The sequence below is a fragment of the Mustela putorius genome, unplaced genomic scaffold (assembly GCF_011764305.1).
Source record: "Mustela putorius furo isolate JIRA1106 unplaced genomic scaffold, ASM1176430v1.1 tig00003863_pilon_pilon_pilon, whole genome shotgun sequence".
NCBI lineage: Eukaryota > Metazoa > Chordata > Mammalia > Carnivora > Mustelidae > Mustela > Mustela putorius.
Window position 1 is genome coordinate 5,865,696 of NW_025422015.1, and position 26,616 is coordinate 5,892,311.

The 26,616-nt window shown below is 41.3% G+C and overlaps 1 pseudogene; it reads right to left on the reverse strand.

The window, feature by feature from the left end:
* Positions 1 to 1,750: 1,750 nt before the first annotated feature.
* On the reverse strand, positions 1,751 to 26,219 carry LOC123387825 (annotated as a pseudogene).
* Between the last annotated feature and the right edge of the window lie 397 nt (positions 26,220 to 26,616).

Here is a 26,616-nt window from a genome sequence, read left to right on the forward strand (position 1 = left end):
TGATGCTATAATTTATAATCTCCCTACCTATTTAACATCTGTCTCTTCCACTTAACATTCAAGATCCAAATTAAGCATGCTGATCACCGACCATATTGCTCTGCTTCTTGGTGCATGCATATTCATTTTTAACACTCCTGGTAAGCACCCAAGATTCTGCTGGAAAGTTAGACCCTTTTGCTCCCATGTTTCTTGTACTCACCTTCATCAAGACTTTCTTCCAGGCACCTGGGTGGCTCAGTGGGTTAAGCCTCCGCCTTCGGTTCAGGTCATGATCTCAGGGTCTTAGGATCGAGCCCCATATGGGGCTCTCTGCTCAGCAGGGAGCCTGCTCCCCCCGCACCGCCTGCCGCTCTGCCTACTTGTGAACTATCTGTCTCAAATAAATAAAATCTTAAAAAAAAAAAAAAAAGGCTTTCATCCCTTTGAATTCAAATTTGAAATACAGTTGGTAAGCCTGGGAAACTATAACATTGTAGTTAATCATACAAATGACAGAAGACCCAGCTTCAAGCCTTGGATTACCATGGGTAGCTAACCTTGCTAAATGTTTATCCTCCTTCCTATAAATGGAATAATGCTTAATGCACTTTTTTTTTTTTTAAAGACTTTATTTGGCAGAGACACAGGGAGAGAGGGAACACAAGCAGGGGGAGTAGGAGAGGGAGAAACAGGCTTCCTGCTGAGCAGCTTCCATCCCAGGGCTCATGACCCCAGCCGAAGGCACATGCTTAACGACTGAGCCACCCAGGCGCCCCATTTTTTTGTTGTTTTTTCCTAATGCATGTAAAGCGCTAAGGATGACTTCTGATACATACCAAATGTGCAATAAAAGTTAGTTGCTTCTGTTAACTTTCTGGGAAAAGGGACAGTGTCTTTTCATCTCCTATCCCTGTCAACTAGACACAAAGCAGGGACTATGAGCCTGTCAGGGCTGGTAGGACGGGCTTACAATTTGATCCATATCCTATATACTTCTTTCAGCTCTCCTTAGTTTGTGGTTTTCATTCTTGTGAGAATCACTGCTGGAGCTCCAGACCCATTTCCCTGCAGAAAGAAGGGTTGGTGAAAGAGGACACAGTAATTAAGTGAGCTCTCTTTAAAGACCCTTAGAAGCTCCAAACCGAGACCTCGGCTTAGATGTCTTCCGCCAGAGCTTTGTTGCACAGGAAATGTCTTAGCTGGGCAGATTGGCAAATGCGGTTGGAATTCTGTATAATAAGGGGAGACTGAGTATTGGGTTGGCAACTAACAGTCTTTCCCCCCGTTGTTGGGTTTTTTTTTTAAACAGTGGCGTGAATCTTATTTTTAATATTTTATTTATTTATTTATTTGAGAGAAAGGATACAAACAGGTGTAGAAGAAGACTCCCCACTGAGCAGGGAGGCCGCCAGGGTGGGTGGGGCTCAATCCCAGGATCCTGAGATCATGACCTCATCTGAAGACAGACGCTTAACCGAGTCAGCCAGGTGCCCCCAATCACGTTTATTTAAACATATCTTACCTTTCTCAGATTGAAGACTGCAAAAACTAAAAGTGTGCTTTACTGGGTGGTCATGAGCCCTAGGAGCAGTGCTGCTGCGTCTCCACGCTCCCGCGACCCCTGTGCCCAGGAAACCGCAGTCACACGCCAAAACTATCCCACCTCACTTTACACAACAGTCCTGAAAGCTTAATCAAATGAGGCTATTGAACACGACATTTACATTAGAAAAAGCGGGCTGTAGGAAAGCCTGGTGTGTTGGCCCCTTTAAGTAAAGTTTGCTCCACAGTTGGGGCATCTTTGCTTCCTAAAGGCGAAACGGTAGATGAACCCAAATGGGAGCAAAATGATGGTTAAGAAGACACCCTGGGAGGTGAAGGGTCCTCCGGAACCCGACTCTGCGGATGGGGCAGCCTCCAACGACAACGAATTGGCAGGATACCTGGTGGTATTTCGATCGTGGGTGTTGTAGACGCTGGGGGGGTGGGGGGGTGTTCTGTGACCGGTGAGTGTGGGGCGGCCGCGGGGGCACGCTAGCCACGCGGGCCGCTGGCGAAGTCGCCCTGCCAGGCGTCCAGGTAGTAGGCAAGCGGCCGCTCCTGTAGCAGGTGCTCGCTGTCCTTGGCCCACGGCGCCCAGCTCCTGCCCGGACTCCTGCCCGGACTCCCGCTCCAGCGCCGACTCAGACTAGCGACATCACCGCTTACAGGCTGTTAAAAAAAAAAAAAAAAAAAAAAAAAGTCAACACCCAAGAAGACTACCTGGAAGCATTTCGGTTCCTAGCTCTGATTTCTGATGCCCACAACCGTATCCATGCCTGTTCTTAGGCTTGGTTGCAGTCCATTGGCAAATAACTTCCCCATTTTGCTTAAATTAGTTCTGGTGAGTTTCTCAGCCGGCAACCAACCAAAGCAGGGTTTCCTGACTTTCCCACTTATTGTATCATCTAATGGAACCACAACTGTGCCATTTACCCTAAACAGTACTTAGATGATTAATAAATGGTGACCATTACTGGTCTCTTAGGGCAGACAGGAGTATTTCAAAAAGATGTCCTTAGGGAACACAAATGCAAATGCATATGGAGAATACAAGAATGATAAAAACAAGAATTATGATGCTGTTATAATCACTTTGGTTCAGGGTTTGCAGAGATTCCTTCCTGCTGTTTGAGAGAGTTTCGCATCAGCTCCCTAAAGCTGGCAATTCCACAGGCATCTAGCCTGAACTCTTCCTTCTTGGGTCCTGGATACATTCACGTGGAGAGCAACATGTTGTAATCCACTACCAGGACTCTTCTATATATACACCAAGATTAATCATTCAGGTTAAGAGATACTGAGTGCCTACTACGTGCCAGACGCTGTCGTACGTGTCTGGGAATCATGGGTGAACAGAGTTTACATGAGAGTGAGAGGTGGCAGGGAAGAATGTGAGAAGGTAGTAAGTTCATAGGGAAAAAAGACCAACAGGGAGAGCTGGCATGTGGGTGGGGTAATTGGGGGCAGTAGTAAATAAGGTGTGAGGATAACCTTTAAATAAAGACTAAAAGGTGAGGATTGTTAGTCACTCAGATTTTTGGCAGGAAAACATTATGGGAAGAGGGAACAGTCTAGAGCAAATGCCTTAAATCCCTGGCATGTTCAGGGAAGAGGGTGGCAATAGCAGTTCTCACTGAAGAGTGAAGAGAAGTCAGAGAGGTAAGGAGGGACCACACTAAGTGGGGACTTGAGACTGTTGTAAGGGCTTTGGCTTTGACTCGGAGGGATATGGGAGGTCATTGCAGATTTTTTTGTTTCTTTTGTTTTTGTTTTTTACAGAAGACAGACTTACATGTCTTTAAGGGGATTAGCTTGACTATGATGTTGAAGTAGGCCATAGGAGACCCAGAGTAGTAGCAGGCTGACCCGTTAAGAAGCCCACTACAACAGTCTAGTTGGGAAATGTTGGAGGCAATGCACAGGTGTTAAACATAGAGGTAATCAGAAGTGGTCAGATTATGAATAGAGGAGATCTTTATCAGACCCTGTCCATCATCTATCCGTCAGCCATCCCTCTCTCATCCATCTATCTGACCATCCAGCAACTGCTTATTGAAAACCTACTTGGTTCTAGTTAGAGGAAATAGACAACTAAATAGATTCATAAGCATGATAATGGTCTATAGTAGGAACTGCCATAAAGGAATCAACAGTGTGATTTCTTAGGGAAAATGATGGAATGGAAGCTAGAGAAGGCCTCAGTTGAACTGAGACCAGAAAAAAATGAGCTAGCTGTGATAAATGTCAGGAGAAAAGCATTCTGGGGGAAAAGGAAATTACTTTGCATGGTTGAATTGGAAAAAGAAGATGAATGGTGGAACATAGGAAGCTGGAGAAAGCAGCAGTTGTGATCTCTTCCCCAGTGACTATCACAACAAACGGCCATGTCCCTACCGCAGTCTCTAGATTGATCTTTTTTGTTTTCATAATATTATGCAACACAATCTGATGGCCATAGTACTGATTTAACAAGAATTTTAAAAATAAATGAACATGAGGGCACTCAAACCCAGCCAGCTTTTTAAACTATTACTAGCAAGAACTAGAAACTAACGAAGTACAGTTAGCAACAGATTAAACATGCAGCAATTACATGTGAATTAGACTTTAGATCTAGATCTGTCATATTCCAAAACCAATTTTTTAAAAAATTTGGTTTATTTATTTGACTAAGAGGGAGGTCACAAGTAGGCAGAGAGGCAGGCAGAGAGAGGGGGAAGCAGAATCCCTGCTGAGCAGAGATCCCCATGTGGGGCTCCATCCCAGGATCATGACCTAGGCCAAAGGCAGAGGCTTAACCCACTGAGTTACCCAGGTGCCCCTTCCAAAACCAATTCTTTTATCTGCTATGTACTATGTTACTTCCTAGGTGAGAAAAGAAGAAAAATACTTAAGACAACTTTACTCATTTACCCCCACCCCAAAGACTTTGTTATCTTTGAACACTGCTCGTCATTAATGCAACATTATATTATGTTTGATAAATCTGCATCTGAATGATGGGCAGCTTTTTATTCTCTCTCTTTTCTCTCTGATTTCCATGAATCTAGATGTGTATCTGCTCCAGCTGCCTACCTCTGTTGAAATTATAGCTTCATAGCTGCTATTTATGGTTTTTTTAAAACAATATTTTTCAAGTCAAGGATATTTTGCAAGATTTGTCTCATTAATAAGGACACCCATTCAAAACCCAAGACAGTTTCCAAAATTTTATCTTAGGGTAATACACCAGAGAAAAAAATGATCAAATGATTTCATTAGATTGCTTAGATAATAGAAAACTATGTATTGAAACGGTAATTCTAAAGTGTAAATGAAGTCTGCCACATGAGGAAGAACTCATAAAATTGGATTGTTGTAGCCTTTGTGCAAGAATATAATATGTGAGTGTACAAATAAATTTGGATTTGATTGTTGGTTTCCAATTATAAATGTGCCATAAATATATAATGAAAGATGGGCTGTTCCCTTGAATTCTGAGTTATGTCAGATCTTTACTGACTTCTTGTAGGAGGCCATCATTTTCCTTCTGGGAGGATTCTAAAAATATTCTCTTGGCATTGTACGGTTGACTAAAGGCTGGTGTTCTTGCTTGGCCTCCTCACATCTCTCCAGGCCCTTTGACTTCAACTAGTGCACTTACCTAAATCATTCATGGCACGTACAGCAGTCATTTTCCCACCTTAATTCTATCCTAATAACCGTCAGGATGATTTTTAAAAAAACTTATTTATTTGAGAGAGAGCAAGCACACAGGGGACGAGGAACAGAAGGAGAGAAAGTCAGGAGCAGTTTCTGAGCTGAGCACAGAGCTCCATTCGGGGCTCGATCTCCTCACCCTGAGATCATAATCTGAGCCAAAACGGACTCAGATGCTTAACTGACTGAGCCACCCAGGTTGCTCCCCAAAATGATTCTTTAAAAAGATTCTTTCCACTTTAGTTGGAACATACTAAGAAAAAAGTAGACCAGAAATTCCTGTCATGGATGAGAAGCCAGGAGTCTCCTTTTGGTTTACCTCTGTCTCTGTTTATCAATAAAGAGCTCTATAAAGAGCAACTAACAGAATCCCTTCAAAGGACTGAAAGTTGTGGAAAACAAATAAAATGAAACAAAGTGATACATTTCTCAAGAAGCAATTTAAAATGTCAGTTTAGGGGCATCTGGGTGACTCAGTGGGTTAAGCCTCTGCCTCCAGTTCAGGTCATGATCTCGGGGTCCTGGGATCGAGCCCTGCATCAGGCTCTCTGCTCAGCAGGGAGCCTGCTTCCCTTCTCCTCTCTCTGCCTGCCTCTCTCTCTGCCTACCTCTCGGCCTACTTGTGATCTCTCTCTGTCAAATAAATAAATAAAATTTTTTTTAAAAAGTCAGTTTATTTCTCAAGCCATAAAATATAACCTAGCCTCATTTCTCCAAGTGGCCACAGCCCGGCTTCAATAATACATTTGTGATCATTATTTTCCTAATCAGGCTTTTTACTGGTCGAACATTTTTTTTTAATTGTAGATAATTATTAAGCATGCTGAGAAAAAAGTGGTTATGTATAGAATATGTAATAAGTACCATTTCAGAAAACATTTTTCTGAAACCAATTCAGGTATAGTAAGTACAAAAAAGAATAAAGAAAAATGCTTCTGCTGATGTTCTAGTCTTTGTTCCTGGAGCACAGGAGTGCCTGTAGGTCTCTCTGTCTCTTGTCTCAGCTCATTCCTTTAGAATCCCTTCTTCAGCATGGCAGAAATGTGTCCTCTGGGGGCGCCTGGGTGGCTCAGTGGGTTAGGCTGCTGCCTTCGGCTCGGGTCATGATCTCGGGGTCCTGGGATCGAGTCCCACGTTGGGCTCTCTGCTCAGCAGGGAGCCTGCTTCCCTCTCTCTCTCTCTCTCTGCCTGCCTCTCCGACTACTTGTGATTTCTCTCTGTCAAATAAATAAATAAAATCTTTAAAAAAAAAAAAAAAGAAATGTGTCCTCTGTTAATGGCTACTTTGCAGCCACTCAGTATTTGTACACGCAGGCTGCCACAGCAAAATACCACAGACTGGGTGGCTTAAAAACCAGGAATTTATTTACTCACAATTCTTGGGGCTGGGAGTCCCAGGTTAAAGTGCTGGCCACGTCAGGTCCTGGTGAGAGCTCTCTTCTTGGCCTGTAGATGAGTCACCTCCTGGCCGCATCCTCACGGGGCCTGTCCTCTGGGTGGCACGGACAGAGAGAGCTCTGGTGTCCCTTGAAAGGACATCAATCCTATCGGGTCAGGGCCCAGCTTTTATGACCTCATTTAATTTTAGTTACCTCCAAAAAGACCCCGTCTTCAAATAGCCATGTTGAAGGTTAGGACTTCAATATATGAATTTTGAGAAACACACCTGAAAGAAAATGGGGTATTTGTGGTCTCACGTTCAAAAATTTCAAGAAAAGGCTCTGACTAGTCCAGGATGCATCAACTGAAAAGCATCATAATTGACCCTATTTGTGTTAGGGCTCACTCCTTGCCAATCAATCACTTCAGTTTAAGGAGCTAATATTCTGAAGAGTTTCTCATGGATTAAACACGCAGTATTAAAAACATATCGAATTACAGATTTGATACCGCACGCACCTCGTGTGTTTACTTAAGGATGGGAAGAAGGAGATCATACTTAAAAGAATATGGTTCTTTTTTTCAAGAGTAACAGAAAGATGAAAGACATCTTGGTATGAGAAAACAAGGTAATTCAAGAAATGCAGAATATTCTGCTCAAGATTTTTTGCAGCAGGAAAAAAATTCTGAAATGTATGGATCTGAAACATACGATATTGTGGCATCCGATATCCATGGCAACATTTCTTGATTTATTTATTTATTTATTTATTTTTTGAGGAGGCTCTCCTGAGGGCCAGAGGAGATAAGACTGGAGAAATTCAGAAGGCTTAGGCAATAGCATTGAAGATGGACCACAGTGGAGACAGAATGGCTAATGAGGAGGATATTATAGTAGACAAAGCAAGATTTGAAAATCTTGAGGGAAATGAATTGTCATGTTGGGTGAGAGTAAGGTAAGGGTGGCGGGAGGTGTTAGGAAGGATATGAACAATAACATAAAGTCTTACAAGTCACGTTTTGTGTGAGAATAACCACCAGGAGGACAGCAGAAGGGAGAGAAGAATCTGTAAGGATGGCCAGCATGAGGAAATGGGGAGCACTTTGCCTCCATGTATTCATTCAACAAATGCTGAAATGATAATTAGGAACCCAGCAAGGAGAGTACATCCATGAAACAAAATTCCTCCTCTCCCTAAATTATATTCTGAGCCGCTGAACCTCAGAGAGGCCTTGAGGCAGCAATTCTGGATGCCAAGTCTTACAAAGTTTCTGGGGAAGATGGCTGTTCCAGCTTTTGGCTCCTGTTAGCACCTCTCCAATAAAACGCTCATGTACCACAAAAAGAAGCACCCATTTGTAGACACACAATATCCCAACCCATATTTATAAAGCAAAAATGGACAGTTTTGTTTTGTGGGTGGAACATAACGCATTCAAAGCTGTAATTCTGCCTGCTGCGTTGATAATCTTTCATGTGATTCTAGAGCCTCAGCTTTTCCTGAATAGTCCCTGCGCCTATCCCGGGGGTCATCCCAGAACAAGTCATAGCCTACCCCAAAACAGTAACTAAGCTGTCACCTCTTGCAAAACAGAAAACAGTTCCACTTCTGATGTGATAGTATTTTTGGCTTTTGATACATGCATCAAGATTTCAACGTTTTGGGGATCATGTTTCAATCCGATTCAAACTGTGAGCTTCCTTTTCCCCTGTCTGCAAGGAAACGGCTCTCATTTGCAGCCTGGGAAGAGGAGTAGGCCCTTCTGTGAAGGCAGCAGAAGGTCTCTACTTTTCCCTTTTATATCCTTTTTGGGGGGAGGTCATTGTCTTTTCCCAGAGCACCCAGTGATAAAATGTTGGGACCCATAGTATACGACACTTTTATGGACGGACAGTTTTCCTGGAAAGGAAAAACAAAGGAAATGAAGACTTCATTTGAAATGGATCAATGTAAAACTAATATTCACAAATCGACTCAGATTCTATAGTGATTCTTTGATGCAACGTTTCCATTTCCCTTTCTCTATCTTTTTGGGGGTGGGGAGAGGTGAGAGGCGCTGCAAAGGGGCCGTGGAACCACTAGGAGGCAGTATTGGATAGGAAGAAAAAGGAAAACGTCACGTTCCTCTTACCGCTGTAGAATGAAGTAACCTTTCAGTAAATCTAAACTTAAAATATCATCCTCTCGCCAGTCGGAAGTCCACTGCTTTTCTGCACTCCGATGGCACTGCCTACGTGTACATGTCAGAGCAAGTATGATTTGTATTCATTTTTCTTTCTTTCTTCCTTCCTTTTTTTTTTTTTTTTAAAGATTTATTTACTTACTTGAGGGAGAGGGACAGGTTTTTGTTTGTTTTGTTTTTTGAGATTTTACTTATTTATTCTGGAGAGAGAAAAACAGAGAGAGCACGAAGAGGGGGAGGGGCAGAGGCCGAGGGAGAAGCGGGCTCCCGGCTGAGTCGGGGGCTGGAGGCTGCGCTGTGTCCCAGGACCCCGAGCTCAAGACCCGAGCTGAAGGCAGCCACTTCACCGAAGGCTGAACCACTCAGGCCCGGGGAGGAGAGAGTCTTGAGCAGACTCCACGCCGCACGGAGCCAGAGGGGAGACTGGACTTCCCGACCCTGAGATTACAACCGGACTTGAAGAGTCGGTCGCTCACCCGACTGAGCGCCTTAGGGGCCGCTGCATTCATCGTTTTCTCCTTTCAGCTTAAGTTCCTTGTAGAAGACTGTCTTTCCCTTCGTTAGTTTCCTACATAATATTTGTTGAATAAGTGGATCTTTTATGAGCACCCTCCGAGGACACGCTGTTCTTAACAGTTGAAACAATTTTTATAAAAATACGATTTTAGGGGCACCTGGGTGCCTCCGTGGGTTAAAGCCTCTGCCTTCAGCTCGGGTCATGATCTCAGGGTCCTGGGATGGAGCCCTGCAAGGGGCTCTCTGCTCAGCAGGGAGCCTGCTTCTCCCCCCCCCCCGCCCCCCCTACTTGTGATCTCTCTTTCTGTCAAATAAATAAATAAAATCTTAAAAAAAAAAAATACGGTTTTAAAGTTTTGATGTAGAGTTCAAAGTGTTACCTAGGGAAGACATAACGAACCCAGCATCCAGTTATTTCACAATTAGCACAGCCACCCTTGTTTCCTTGCCGAGCTTTGTCACCTACTTACTTTACATCATTTGATCCCTAATCCCGGGAGCTGAATCCAGTGACTCCGGGTGTCTACAAGAAGCCACAGCCCTCAGAGACTCGTTCGGTTTTGTGTTTGGATGGGGAGATAGAGCTGAAGACACCCCACTCCTTTCTTCAGCCTTTCTTAATCCCTTCTGTTCCTGAGCAGTTTGGCATACAGCAGGTGCCAACAAGGAAGGCGCAGTATTTCCAGCTACTCAGCGTAGGGAAGGCAGGAGGGATAAGTTGAAGAATCAGTAGAGATATGGAAAAAATTATAGAGCCATGAACATGTTGGTCCTGAACTGTGCGGAACAGCTGGAAGGATTGTATAATAAGGGCTGGACTTAGGGAGCATATAGGCAGCCTCAGCAGGGTGGGGTGGAACAAGTTCTTCTGGAAGGCAGAAGGATGAAGGCGGGACATGTGGGAGACAGGGTGTGAGGAGAGAAGGGGGTGTGCCAGCTTCCCGTGTTGCCCCTACACCGTGAGCTAACAGTGCTTCCCCTTGAGAGTCTGACCCCTTACATGCTGAGAAAGACTTAATAATTCCTGTTGAACACCTGGCTTAAGGAAAGACTATACATAGTGACTCAGTGTGTCCAACATGCCTTTTCGATCATAATATTGAAGCACCATCTGTGAAGTCCGGACCACCCTCTCATGCCTTTCGCTGAGTGCTGGATAAATGGTGGGCCTTATTATTACCATCGGTAGTGTCACTCATTGTTATTACTGCTATAGCATGACTCAGAGGCTTATTCTGACCAATTGTTTCATTTAGTTTTGGAGACAGAGACACTGATACCAATAAAGAGAGTACAGCTCTTATTTATTTATTTTGATAGATTCCGCCCCCTAACCCATTATTTATTTAATTTTGATTCTAGTATAATTAGCACACCGTATTACATTAGTTTCCGGTGTACAGTATGTGCTTCGACAATTGCACACGTTACTCAGGGCTCCTCGTGATAAGCGTGCTCTTTGGTCCTCCTCCCCTATTTCATCCATCTCCCCGCCCATCTCCCCTCTAGTAACCATCAGTTTGATCTGTATAGGTTAAGAGTCTGTGTCTTGGTTTGCCTCTCTCCTTTTTATCTCCTTTATTCATTTGTTTTTGTTTCTTAAATTCCACATATAAGTAAAATCATATGGTATTTGTCTTTGTCTGACCAACTTATTTCCCTTAACGTCGTACCCTCTAGCTCCACCTGTATTGCGAGTCCAACACTTTTGTCTTCTGGTGGACTTGGTTGGCTGCTGCGGTAACTACACTTTGCCTTTTAGCCTGACATTCACGAGGGAAGCACAGTTGGCATAGCTCTGTCCAACAAATAAATCTAACGGTGATTCAAGATTTCTAGATTTGTTTTGTTTGGATGGTGAGAGGTTTAACAACGAAAGAAAGCACTCTGGCTGAATTTGCTAGTTCTCTTTCGAACTTAACAGGTACCATCTTCTTAAGCCAACTTCAACAGGCCTCTCCTTCTTATTTTAAGAATTTAAAAAATGGGGGGGGGACACCTGGTTGGCTCTGTCATTGGATGTCTGCCTTCGGCTCAAGTCATGATCACCGGGTTCTGGGATTGAGCCCCACATCTGGCTCCCTGCTCAGTGGGAAGCCTGCTTCTCCCTCTCCCACTTCCCCTGCTTATGTTCCCTCTCTCTCTGCGTCTCTCTCTGTCAAATAAATAAATAAAGTCTTTTTTAAAAATGGGGGAATAGGAATAACATCCATGTACTTTCAAAAATTTTTATTTTGAAATTTTCAGACATAAAGAATATTAGAAAAAATATTCTATCCTCAATTGTTATCTTGCCACATATACTTCATCTATGTGTTTTTTCATTAAACTATTTTACATTGTAGACTATGTGAAGTTTCAGTCCAAAATATGTCAGCATGTAATCCTATATCATGATACCATTATCACTCCTAATGAATGAACAATTATTTCCTAATATACTGACTATATTCAGTTGCCTCAACTGCCCCCAAAATGTCCTTTATATATACATACACATATATATGTGTATATATACGTGTGTATATATATATTTCTTTTTAAATATATATATTTATATATATATATTTTTTTTTCAAGTCAGACTCTTATCATGGACCATATAATACATCTGTTTGTTATGTCCTAAGGCTCTTATAAACCACAACAGTTGTCTTCTTCCCCTTTTTCTTTTGTCAGTCTGTGAAGACCGTAGGTCAGTTGTTTGATTGAATATTCCTAGCACCCATAAACTTGAACTTCATTGTAACTAAAATGCTTGGGGTTGGAAGTGGGGGTCACCCTCTGCCGGGGTGATCTTAGGAAACTCCATGAGCCATGGATTTCCTTTGTTTTCAGTTTTAATGTTGATGTAAATTTTACACTGTCACACACACAAAATAGAAGTGTGATGTATTTCACAATTTCACTCCCTATATTATTTCTTTTCATTTTCTGTCATGTTTCTGAGGCTTTCGTACAGTTTTTTCTTTTGAGATTGATCCTCCAAGGATCCTTCAAATGTACTCCTTTTTCAGAGTTTGACATCTATCAGGTAGAATGTCAGAAGATCAAAGAGGCAGGGCATCCTACCAGGGCTCCATGTCAAGGTTATGACAAATCAAGATGCTATATTGTGTTTTAAAGTCAGCCTGTTAAAGTTATTTTGTATAATATACTTTTTGCAAGTAAGAATGCTTTTGGCCATGTTCCTAATTTTAAGAAACAGTTTGTAGTGTTTTCATTTTACTACTGAAACAAGGTTAAAAATCATCAGACCAGTTGCTCAGGGTTGGTGGATAAAATCAATCTTCCTTGGCAAATAGAGTTTATAACTCTGCATGAACACATTAATAAAAGCAGTTTTTAAAAATATATATTTTATTTTATTTCTTTTTTTAATTTTTATTAATTTTTTTAAAAGATTTTTATTTATTTATTTGACAGAGAGAGATCACAAGTAGATGGAGAGGCAGGCAGAGAGAGAGAGAGGGAAGCAGGCTCCCTGCTGAGCAGAGAGCCCAATGTGGGACTTGATCCCAGGACCCTGAGATCATGACCTGAGCCAAAGGCAGCGGCTTAACCCACTGAGCCACCCAGGCGCCCTATTTTATTTCTTAAAAAGATTATTTATTTATTTATTTGACACACAGAGAGAAAGATCACAAGTAGACAGAGACACAGGCAGAGAGAGAAGAAGGGAAGCAGGCTCCCTGCTGAGCAGAGAGCCCGATGTGGGCCTCGATCCCAGGACCCTGGGATCATGACCTGAGCCAAAGGCAGAGGCTTTAACCCACTGAGCCACCCAGGTGCCCCAATAAACACAGTTTTTAAAAACAAATATTTATAACATAAAGGTTACAAGTAGAAGTCCTAAAAGACTAGTAAGATAAAGTTTTGAAGATTATAGGGAAACTTTTTCCTTATTTTAGTCACAGAGTTACACAGAAACTCAATTTTGTGATGACAAAATACAAAATAAGTGTAAAATTTACTTACATTTTATGGTAACTGATATGTATATACGCTTAATTCTATTTTATCCAGACAGAGCCTGTTGTAAATCTTGTGGTTTACATTCTCAAGTGTGCTCACAGAAACAGCTTCCTAACATTCCCTCAGCGTCTTCTGCTTAAAACAAAGCAAAACAGGGGCGCCTGGGTGGCTCAGTGGGTTAAAGCCTCTGCCTTCGGCTCAGGTCATGATCCCAGAGTCCTGGGATCGAGCCCCACATTGGGCTGTCTGCTCAGCGGGGAGCCTACTTCCTCCTCTCTCTCTGCCTGCCTCTCCCCCTACTTGTGATCTCTGCCTGTCAAATAAATAAGTAAAATCTTAAAACAAAACAAATGAACAAACAAGATAACTTTAATAGAAATTAAGGCAGAATCAAAGATATTTGGCATTTTGAGTAATTTAGTGCCACTTAGTGGACTCGCTGTCCTAGATTGAGCTCACTGAATTCCTTTCCTTTCCTCTTACCAGTATGCATAAATTGTACAAGGTTCCTTTTCTTCCTAAAGTGGTTAAGCTGCCACTGAAAAAATTTCATTTAATTTTCCTTGGTGAAATAGTGTTTGAGGCGTACTCATTACTTCAGGCTCTCACTGGAATTTTTTACTCAAGGAAAGGTTGGTCAGCTTGACCAATACTGAGGAGAGAGGACTTCAAGGGAGAAAGAGCTAAGATTCCAGATGTTCATCCTGCTTAGGTGGGCAAAATATAAGCAGTCCACCTTCAGAAGGGCAGAAGGACAGACTGGCAGACATTTTATGTCCATTGGATGGCCTGTAGTCTTGGGCCTAGCTGATGTAGGAGAACCTTCCCTACTGCTAGTTGGCTATCTCTGCATTTTGTTTCTTCTTTGGAGACCAAAAAATCATGAGAGGAAATAAGGCCTAAAATTTACTGGCTTGAAGCTTTGTCTTAGCTGGGTTGATTTCAGTTTTATCAAAATAATGGAGTTAAGAAGTACTGGTAACGGGGCTAAGAAGTACTTCTCTAAGTAGTCCCTCCTGGGAAAGGAGGTATGTGAAGTGAAAGTGGGAATTATCCACAAGGAGAGTGATGAGAGATGAGGGCCTGGAGGTGTACATGACCATGAAAAGCAGGTTCTGTGGACTTAGAGGTAAATTAAGTATGGTCCAACTGAATAGGTGACAAGAGAGCTAGTCATTAAGTGGTGTATAGTGGCATTTAAAGTATGTCCACCAAATCCTTGTTACTTCTCCTTTCAAGAGGTAGTCTCTATTCCCTCTTGAACCTGAGTGGTCTTGGGCTGCCGTGATGAGTAAATGTGGCTGAAGCAATACTGTGTGACTTCCAGAGCTAAATTAGAAAAGGCCAGGCAGCTTCTGATAGTTTCTCTTGGGGCACTCACTTATGGAGCCTCCATAGCCATGTTAAATGTCCACCTGAAGTCATCATGTGGGGAGCCCTCCTAGAGAGAAAAGTGGAGAAATGTCCAAGGAGCCCCAGCTCTTCCAGCTGGTAGCTGTTTGAGTGGCTTTGGCCCAGGTGCTAGATATGTGTGAAGAAGACTTCAGGATGATCTTAAGCCCCCACTGCATGACTGCACCTGCACAGAGAACCAAGTGAACACTGCTTAGCTGAGTCCACTCAGCCCAAGAGCAGTGAGCAAAATAAACATTATTTTTAAATAATGTTTGGGAGTAACATTTAGTGCAGCAATAGATAATTGAAGCAAGGCACTAAAATAGAACAATGCTGATAAACTCAAGTTCTCTCAAAAATTTTGGTGAAAGGCAAATAAATTCAACTCCTGCTGAAGTGGGTGTTGCCCTTGTGAGAACATTAGTTAAAAAGCTTGAGCCCATCTCTGTTGTGTATTTGTGTGAAAAGCAATGGAATAAATTCCACTTCTTTGACCAGGGACGGCTTAGGGGAGGTTTGGACTACAGGGGAGGAAACATAATTTCCCTCCACCCTTCTTAGTTCTTGGCTAAGACCTCTGTAATCAACAACAGAGGAAAACAAATAGACATTGATTACCATGTATACCTCCAGGGCACATGGAAGATACCAAGGGAAAAATGAGTAACTCCCTGAGGTGGCTTGGGATTCAGGCTTAAATATCATTTTAATAGGGAAAGAAGATAAATGTAAGCCTCTTAGGGGGAGAGGAAATCATTTTAAGGAAAGATGAATGGGCACTTTGAAGAATAGATTGGAGGTATGATAATTTGTGACAAAGTTTGTCTGAGTGTGATGTCCAATTTTATCAGTCTTCCCTGGTTGTTGAAACTCCCAAGGAGAAGATTTAGGACAATTGAGTTCCTTTTGGACCATATGTCATTATGCCAAAAAGGGGAGTTCAGAGAAAGCCTCTCCCTGTGCTGGCTATTTTTCAAGTGCTGACATCTCAAGACAATCAAGGTACCAAAGTGGCATATTTGGGGGTGGCATATCCTGAACTCCTGCAGTCATATTTGGGGGTAGCATATTTGCTACCCTTCTGAGCAAAGCCTTCTTCCTTGATAAAAAGAGATTCAAGAGGATGAAGTCTTCCCTTCCAGGCCCCAAGCCTGGGGGCAGGACCTGCGGACAAGAATTCCCCAGTTCCATCTTCATTTTGGTACTGAACTCACCAACCTGGAATTGCTGGCCACTGGGCTTCATGTTGGGTAATAATTGCCCTTCTGATAGGAAGGTATCCTATTATTTGTGGTTCAAAGCATAACATACATTTGACATGATGTGGCTTCCAAGGAATGAGTGATTTAAAAAAAAGTTCTAAATTTTAAATCCTTTAGTGTATGTTCTAAGAGTTTCCTGGTTTCAACAGTCACTTGATAAAAGGGGGAACTTGCACTTGATAAAAACAGGGACTGTTTTGCTGTTTTTTTCCCACCCCCCTCAGGATACTAAGCCTACTTTAGCAAGTAGAAGTAAGTTAGGAAATGGATCTGTTTTTGTTCCTTTGTTTCTGCAAATTTTCTTGTATAGAAAAGGATTTGGAATCCCAAAGTGAAACATGAAATCCCATGGAAGATAGTTATGTTTTAAGATTTTGTAATCAAAGCTGCCAGGGGTTGAAGTAAAGTCCTTCCCTGTTTGATTTTAACATTCTAGGATGGCCAGCTATCACAGGCTGAACTACATCTCCCCCAAATTCATCGGTTATAAGCCTCCCCATATCTCAAAATGTGATTTTGGAAATAAGGCATTAAAGATGTAAATAAGTTAAAATGCAATCGTCAGACTGAGCCCTAATCCAATTTGCCTGGCATCCTAGAACAATGAGAACAATGAGCAAATAAATTGCTGTTATTTAAGCCATGCAGCCGGTGGTATTTCATTATGGAAGCTCTAGTGAATGAATGTGAGACCAATGCCCTTTTACTTGTTATGATGTAAGTTACAGTTTTTCATTCCTTCATTTCGTCACTCATAAGGGAAGGGATGAAAAAACAGCAAGTTAACAGACATTTGCAAATAAGTCAAAACACAGAATTATATTCAGTGCCACTTCTTTGGGAGGGGCATACAATTTTTATGAGTAGGTAGTCAGTTTCATCCCACCTGCATTGTATGTTGAAGAAATATTTATGGATTCTGGCTTGAAGGTGACATTAAATCATCAGGCTGCCAAACTTGCTTATAGGTCTCAATCTAACCTTGGACACAATAAGGGGTTTAGAGCCACTTCTTGTGTTTATGAGGTGTTTGTAAAGAAGATAACAGGGAATAAAATTTGATTCATTAATTTCACTCAGTGGAATAGCTACGAGACAACTGTATAATACTTTATGTGATTAGTCTTTTGGCCTAATTATAAATTCATTTCTAAAACAGTTTGTCCCTAAGTAAATTGCAATGCTGTTTTCTATTTGATTTTCTAAAAAAAAAAAAAAAAAGAAAGAAAGAAAATCTAGGGGTGCCTGGGTGGCTCAGTTAAAGCCTCTGCCTTTGGCTCAGGTTGTGATCCCGGAGTCCTGGGATTGAGCCCTGCACTGGGTTTTCTGCTCAGCGGGGAGCCTGCTTCCTCCACTCTCTCTCTGCCTGCCTCTTTGCCTACTGTGATCTCTGTCAAATAAATAAATAAAATAAAATAAAATAAATCTAATGGAACTGTCCTCACTAATATTTATTTGTTATTATATTGCAATTAATGGAAATGTGCAGTTATTGCTCTTTTTCCTCCCAGGTCATTTTGATGCTATGGAAATTAACCAGGATGCTTTCTAATAGAATAAAAATAATAGATCAACAATCTTATCTAGGTTTTCTCAAGTCTGTCTTACAAAATTAGCCATCAGGAAATATCTTGTCTACCAAAATATAATACAACAAAATGGTATTTCTTGAACTATGGCTCACAAAAAAGAGATACAGAGAGCTGAAAATTTTTAGTATTTTATTAACCAGTTTTCAGTTTTGGCGCCATCACCTATAGGAACACAAATTTTGCTCTTCCCAAGTGAGGAAAGAATTCACACAAACAGCTGCAGTTAATAGAGGCAGGGCCAACTAGCCATATTTGACAAGCCAGCAGCCATGGAAGCCTTAAGGAAGCCCTACAGAGATGAAATTTAATTCAGTTTAAAAAAAAAAGGAAAAAAGAAAATTTATATATATATATATATATTTATATATATATATTTAGTTTGTTTATTTATTGTTAACATATAATGTGTTATTTGTTTCAGGGGTACAGGTCTGTGAATTATCAGTCTTACAGCACTCTTCACAGCGCTCACCATAGCACATACCCTCCCCAGTGTCCATCACTCAGCCACCCTATCCCTACCCCGGCACTCCCTAGCAACCCTCAGTTTGTTTCCTGAGATTAAGAGTCTCTTATGGTTTGTCTTCCTGTCTGGTTTCATCTTGTTTCATTTTTCCCTCCTTTCCCCTGTGAAACAAGACACTGTTTCTCAAATTCCTCATATCAGTGAGATCATATGATAATTGTCCTTCTCTGATTGACTTATTTTGCTTAGCATAATACACTCTAGTTCCATCCATGTCATTGCAAATGACAACATTTCATTTTTTGATGGCTGCATAATATTCCATTGTGTATATATACCACATCTTCTTTATCCATTATCTGTCGATGGACTTCTAGGCTCTGGACATTGCTGCTATAAATATTCAGGTCACGTGCCCCTTCGGATCACTACATTTGTTTCTTTGGAGTAAATACCCAGTAATGCAATTGCTGGGTCATAGGGTAGCTCTATTTTCAACTTTTTGAGGAACCTCCATGCTATTTTCCAGAGTGGCTGTATCAGCTTGCATTTGTACCAACAATGTAGGAAGTTTCCTCTTTCTCTGCATCCTTACCAACACCTAGTGTTTACTGACTTGTTAATTTTTGCCCTTCTGACTGGTGTAAGATGGTATCTCATTGAGGTTTTGATTTGTATTTCCCTGGTGCTGAGTGATGATGAGCACTTTTTCATCTGTCTGTTGGCCATTTTGATGTCTTCATGGAGAAATGTCTGTTCACGCCTTCTGCTCATTTCTTGATTGGATTATTTGTTCTTTGGGAGGTGAGTTTGATAAGTTCTTTATGGATTTTGGATACTAGCCTTTTATTTGATACATCATTTGCAAGTATCTTCCCCCATTCTGTTAGTTGTCTTTTGGTTTTGGTGACTGTTTCCTTTGCTGTGCAAAAGCTTTCTATCTTCATGAAGTCCCAGTAATTCATTTTTGCTTTTGCTTCCCTTGCTTTTGGCAATGTGTCTAGGAAGAAGTTGTTGTGACAGAGGTTAAAGAGGTTGCTGCCTGTACTCTTCTCCAGAATCTTGATGAATTTCTGTCTCACATTTAGGTCTTTCATCCATTTGAGGCTATTTTTGTGTATAGTATAAGGAAATGGTCCAGTTTCATTCTTCTGCATGTCCAATTTTCCCAACACCATTTGTTGAAGAGACTTTCCTTTTTTCTACTGGATATTCTTTCTTGCTTTGTCAAAGGTTATTGACCATAGAGTTGAGGGTCCGTTTCTCAGTTCTCTATTATGTTTCATTGGTCTATATGTCTGTTTTTGTGCGGTACAATACTGTCTTGTTGATTACAGCTTTGTAATAGAGCTTGAAGTCTGGACTTGTGATGTCACCAGCTTTGGTTTTCTTTTTCAACATTCCTCTGGCTATTCAGGGTCTTTTCTGGTTCCATACAAATTTTAGGATTATTTGTTCCAGTCCTGTGAAAAAAAGTTGGTGGTATTTTGATAGGGATTGCTTTGAATGTGTAGATTGCCCTAGGTAGCATGGCCATTTTAACAGTATTTGTTCTTCCAATGCATGAGCTTGGAAGTTTTTTTCCATTTTTTGTGTCTTCCTCAATTTCTTTCCTGAGCATACTAAGTTTTCTGCATACAGATCCTTTGCCTTGTGGGTTAGATTTATTCCTAGAATATCTTATGGTTTGGGGTACAATTGTAAATGGGATTGACTTCTTCATTTCTCTTTCTTCTGTATCATTTTTGATGTATAGAAATGAAACTGATTTCTGTGCATTGATTTCATATCCTGCTCCTTTGCTGAATTCCTGTATGAGTTCTAGCAGTTTTGGAGTGGAGTCTTTTGGGTTTTCCACCTAAAGTATCATATCATTTGCAAAGAGAGAGTTTGACTTCTTCTTTACCAAATTGGATGCCTCTTATTTCTTTATGTTGTCTGACTCCTGAGGCTAGGACTTCTAGTACTATGTTGAATAGCAGTGGTGACAGTGGACCTGCCGTGTTCCTGACCTTAGGGGAAAAGCACTTAGTTTTTTTTCCCATTGAGAATGATATTCGCTATGGGTTTTTCATAGATGGCTTTTATGATATTGAGTTATGTACCTTCTATCCCTACACTTTGAAGAGTTTTGATCAAGAAAGGATGCTGTACTTTGTCAAATGTTTTTTCTGCATCTATTGATAGGATCATGTTTCTTGTCCTTTCTTTTATTTATGTTGTGTATCACATTGATTGATTTGTGGATGTTGAACCAACCCTGCAGCCCAGGAATAAATTCCACTTTATCGTGGTGAATAATCCTTTTAATGTACTGTTGGATCCTATTGGCTAGTATTTTGGTGAGAATTTTTGCATCTGTGTTCATCAAGGATATTGGTCTGTAATTCTTTTTGATGGTTTTTTTGGTTTTGGGATCAAGGTAATGCTGGCCTCATAAAAAGTTTAGAAGTTTTCCTTCCATTTCTATTTTTTGGAACAGTTTCAGGAAAATAGGTATTAATTCTTCTTTAAATGTTTGGTAGAATTCCCCTGGGAAGACAGCTGGCCCTGAGCTCTTGTTGTTGGGAGATTTTTGATGACTGCTTCAATTTCCACTGGTTATGAGTCTGTTCAGGTTTTCTATTTCTTCCAGCTTCAGTTTTGGTAGTCTGTACATCTCTAGGAATGCATTTTTTTCTTGCAGATTGTCTAGTTGCTCATAATATGTTCTTATAATTGTATTTTTTCGGTGTTGGTTGTGATCTCTCATCTTTCATTCATGATTTTACTTATTTGAGTCCTTTCTCTTTTCTTTTTTGATAAGTCTGACCAGGGGCTTATCAGTCTTAATAATTCTTTCAAAGAACGAGTTCCTAGTTTTGATGATCTGTTCTACTGTTCTTTTGGTTTCTATTTCATTGCTTTCTGCTCGAATATTTATTATTTCTCTTTTCCTGCTGGGTTTAGGCTTTATTTGCTGTGCTTTCTACAGCTCCTTTAGGTGTAGGGTTGGGTTATGTATTTGAGACCTTTCTTATTTCTTGAGAAAGGCTTGTAGTACTATATATTTTCCTCTTAGGACCACCTTTGCTGCATCCCAAAGATTTTGAACAGCTGTGTTTTCATTTTCATTTGTTTGTTTCATTTGTTTGTTTCCACGAATTTTTAAAATACTCCTTTAATTTCCTGGTTCACCCATTCATTTTTTTGTGGGATGCTCTTTAGCCTCCATGTATTTGAGTTCTTTCCAACTTTCCTCTTGTGATTGAGTTTCAGTTTTGAAGCATTATGGTCTGAAAATATGTCAGGAATGATCCCAATTTTTTGGTACCAGTTGAGACCTGATTTGTGACCCAAGATGTGATCTATTCTGGAGAATGTTCCATGTGCCCTGGAGAAGAATGTGTATTCTTTTGCTTTGGGATGGAATGTTCTGAATATATCTGTGAAGTCCATATGGTCCAGTGTGTCATTGAAAACCCTTATTTCCTTGTTGATCTTTACTTAGGTGATATGTCCATTGCAGTGAGGGGAGTCTTAAAGTTCCCTACCATTATTGTCAATGTGTTTCTTTGATTTTGTTATTAATTGGCTTATGTAATTGGCTGATCCCATGTTAGAGGCATAAATTTTACAATTACTCGATCTTCTTGATGGGTAAACCCTTTAATTATTATATAGTTTCTTTCCTCATCCCTTATACAGTCTTTGGTTTAAAATCTAATTTGTCTGATACAAGAATTGCCACTCCAGCTTTCTTTTGATGTTCATTGGCATGATATAGTTCTCCACCCCGTCACTTTAAATCTGGTGGTGTCTTTGGATCTAAAATGAGCCTCTTGCAGACGACATATTGAAGGGTCTTGCTTTTTTATCCAATCTGATACTCTGTGTCTTTTGATTGGGGAATTTAGCCCATTTACATTTAGGGTAGCTATTGAAAGATATGAATTTAGTGCATTTTTGTTTTGTCTGAAAGGTGACTTTACTGTATTTTGTCTCTGTTCCTTTCTGGTCTATGTTACTTGTAGGGTCCCTCTTTGGTTAGAGGACCCTTTAAATATTTCTTGTGGTGCTGGTTTGGTGATCACTCTAAAAGTTCCATTTGCTCCTCTGCAGTCAATCCCCTACCCCCCTCTCCAGATTCTGGAAACCACTGCTCTGATTTCTGTCTCCACAGTTCTGCTAGTGTTACACTGTCATATAAAATGGAATCGTGGGTAGCATGTGTGGACATACATTTTATTGCACTTTGGTTTATTGTAGTTCATAAATATTGTGCTTTTACAAATTGAAGGTTGGTGTCAACCCTGAGTTAAGCAAGTCCATTGGCACCATTTTTCCACAGCATTTGCTCACGTCCTGGCTCTGTGTCACATTTTGGTCATTTCCATAATATTCCAAACTTGACTATTATGATTATATTTGTTATGGTGATGGCCAACGACCTTTGATGTTATCATTGTATTGGTTTTGGGATGCCACAAATTGCACCCCTGTAAGACAGTCAACTTACTTGACAAATACTTTGAGTGTTCTGCCTGTTCCCTATCTCGACCTCTCCTTTGGCCTCCTACTCTCTGAGACCTGACAGTATTGAAACTAGGCCAAATAATAACCATATAATGACTTGAAAGTATTTAGATGTAAGGAAGAGTCATTAGAGGTGGCAACCTTCAGTGTTTCTTAGTTTCAGAAATTGACACAACAATCCCCACCTCCAGTGGCCAACACCCTCGTCAGTTAGCAGCTGTCAACATCAAGGCAAGACCCACCACCAGCAAAAGGATTATGACTCACTGAAAGCTCAGATGGCGGTTAGCATTTTAACAATAAAGTATTTTTAAGTCAGGGTATGTACATTGTTATTTTAGACATATTGCTATTCCACACTTAATAGACTACAGTTTAGTGTAAAGAGAACTTTTATACAGGGTGAGAAACCAAAAAAGTTCACTTGACTTCCTACTTTGCAATATTCACTGGATTGTGGTGGTCTGGGAGCAAACCTACAACATCTCGAAGGTGTGCCTGTCTGTATTAGTTTGTGTTTCACTTTTTTTCACTGGACCTTATGTGTCAAGATCCACCCACGTTATACATATCAAAAGTTTATTCTTTTCCATGTCTAAGCAGTAGGCATCTTATGTGTGGTCTAAATACATTGATACAATTGATGGACGTTGTAGTTGTTTCCAGTTTTATTACTAGGGATAACACTACTAAACACATTCATATAGATCTTTATATGGGCATATATATTCATTTCTCTTGGGTAAATGTATAGGATTGGGACTTCTGGGTTGTATGGTAAGCCTGTTTTATTTTATAATAAAATACTAGCCTTATGCAAAGTAATCGTACCACTTTGTACTTCTACCAGTAGTGTATGAAATTTTTAAATGAATATCCTATGTATACTGGATTTCTGGCTCTATAGTTGTCAGATATTGCTAAGTTACTTTAAAAAACACATAAAGATAAATCGGTAGATGTACTGAGGTCTAGGGGTTTTTTCGTTTTGGTTTTTGTTTTTCTGTTTGTTTGTTTGTTTGTTTGTTTGTTTTGGTTGCCAGAGTAGAAATACATTGAATAAGACCAGTTCCTCCCAAATAATTCCTTCACTGTTTTAATTAGCAATTCTGGAGAAAGTTCCATGTGCTCTCCAGAAGAATGAGTGTTCTGTTGTTTTAGGATGGAATGTTCTGTATATATATATATGAGGTCCATCTGGTCCAATGTGCCATTCAAAGCTCTTGTTTCTTTATTGGTTTTCTGTTTGGATGATCTGTCTATTACTGAGAGTGGCTTGTTAAGATCCCCTACCATTAATGTATTAGTATCAATGTGACTCTTTATTCTGATTAGCAATTGGCTTATGTAGTTGGCTGCTCCCATATTGGGGACATAAATATTTATAATTGTTAGATATTCTTGGTGGATAGAACCTTTAAGAATGATGCAGTGTCCTTCTGTATCTCTGACTACAATCTTTAGCTTAAATTCTAATTTATCTGATATGAGAATTGCTATCCCAGCTTTCTTTTGAGCCCTGTTGGCATGAAAGATGGTTCCCCATCCCTTCACTTTCAGCCTGGATATATCTTTGGGTTCCAAATGTGTCTCTTGTATGCAGCATAGGGACGGGTCCTGTTGTTTTATCTGGTCTGCAACCCTGTGCCATTTTATGGGAGCATTTAGGCCATTCACCTTGAGAGTGATTATTGAAAGATAAGTTTTTGTTTTTGTTTTTGTTTTTACATCATTTTGCCTGTGAGGTCCTTGTTTCCTAGATTGTCTCTGTAAATTTCTGTTCTATGTCACTCTTGGGTTCTTTTATTGGGTTGTTTTATAACCCCCCCTTTAATAATTCTTATAATGCTGGTTGGTGGTTACATACTCTTTTAAACCTTACTGGTCTTGGAAGCTTTATCTCTCCATCCATTTTGAATACCAACTTTGCTGGATAAAGTATCCTTGGCTGCATATTATTCTCATCTAGTGCCCTGAATATGTCTTGCCAGTCCTTTCTGGCTTGCCAGATTTCTGTGGACATGTCTGACATTATTCTGATGGACCTTCCTCTCTATGTAAGGAATCTATTCCCCCTAGTTGCTCTTAGAGCCTCTTTTCTAAGATTATGATTCATGAATTTCAAAATTAAGTGCCTTGAGGTCTTTCTAGATTCGTTGATCTTGGGGAGTGTCCTTTTTGCCTCTAGGACATGAACACTTGTTCCATTCCCCAGATTAGGGAAATTTTCATTCAGGATTTGTTCAACTATATCTTCTAGTCTTCTCTCTTTCTCCACCCCCTCAAGGATCCCGATAATTCTAATGTTGGAATGGTTCATGACATCATGGGGAAATTTTCATTCAGGATTTGTTCAACTATATCTTCTAGTCTTCTCTCTTTCTCCACCCCCTCAAGGATCCCAATAATTCTGATGTTGGAATGGTTCACGACATCATTTATTTCCCTAATTCTGTTTTCATGGCTTCTAAGCTGTTTGTTCCAGGCCTCCTCCTGATCCCACTCTGAGGGTTCTGTGCAGCTCCAAACAGCATAGTTTCCTCTGGGGTGGCAGGCGGAGTCCTGGGGTGTGGCTCAGGGGTCCCCAGTCTGGAAGGCTTGGGGGCTAGGCCTCTGGGGATGGAAGCCTAAATACCCAACATAGGGTTAGGATTAGGGACTAGGGGCATGGAGGCCCAATCTGCCACTGCTGAGGTGTGATCCCCAGGAGGCTGAGCAAAGTGTGGGGGTGGCCGGCATTCTGAGGCAATACAGGCCATCATGCACCTGGCGTTTGGAGCACATTATTGTGTGGTTCTGACCATGAGCCTGCGAGATCATGTGACAGGTCCATGCAGCTCCTCTGAGGGCCCCTGCTGCCAGAAGTGATTTCTCCGGGGTTTCCTAGCAAATTCTCATGAACTTTCTGCCCAAATTGGTATTTTTGGGGGCAGAAAAGTATTGAGAATTGGCCTGCATTCTGTTGTGATTTGGGCCACGTGCATGCATGCGTTTGGAGCGCTTTCTCACTAGGTTTGTGTTGTGACCACCTGGGTCCACGGGCTAGTCCTACTTGGCTCTCTGAGTGCCCCCACCTCCAGAAGCGAGTTCACTGGGGGTTTCCAGGCAATTCTCATGAGCTTCCTGCTCAAATCGGTTTGGACTGAGAACTCTTGAGCTTTGGAATAAGTTTTCATGAGATTTGGACTAGATCTCACAGGATTTGGACTGAGGTGATGTGATGTCTCTGAGTTTTCATGATATTTGAAATGGCTTCTCTCAAGGTTCCTACTCACACTGCAGCTGACCTCTGCCTCCAGTGGCAGGAACTGACATGGCCCCTCCTTCCAGCGTCTCACACTGCATCTCTCCACTGCGTCCAGTGGTGTGAAAGAGCAGTGTAGTGTTTTCCAGAATCTTTCACTGGATCTCACCACTGCCTCCAGTGGAGGCAAGCTGCAGTGTCATGTCTCCTTGCTCCTCTCCGGTGCAGCTCACCACTGCCTCCAGTGGTAGTCATCAGCACTGCAAAACATGACGGTATCCCCCCACTGCAGCTGATCACTGCCTCCAGTGGTAGGAAACTACACTGCAGGATTCTTGCAGCATCCTAAACTTCAGCTCAACAGTGCCTCCAGTGGCAGGATACTTCCTTGTCACTCCTTCCAGCATCTCCCATGGCAGCTCAGCACTGCCTCCAGTGGTGACAAGATGCACAGCCATACCACCCATGGTCTCGCACTGCATCCCAACACTGCCTCTCCTGGCCATCAGAAGCACTGCAAATCTTTCTGGCATCCATCACACTGCAGCTGACCGCTGCCTCTAGGGGCTAAAACCGACATTCCCATTTCTTCTAGGGTCTCACAATAAGGCTCACCCTGCTTCCAGTGCCTGCAAGCTGCACTGGCATGTCTCTCAGCAGCTGTCCCAATGCAGCTCAGCACTGCCTCCAGTGACAGACTTCTGCATTGCCATGCTATCAAGCAGCTCTTATCATTCATCTTCCCACCACTGGAGGCAGTGCTGAGCTCCAGTGCAACAGATGCTGAAAGATGAGGGAGTACAGCTTGCCACCAAGGGAAGAAGTACTGAGCTGCAGTGGTCAAGACTGCAAGAAGACATGCCA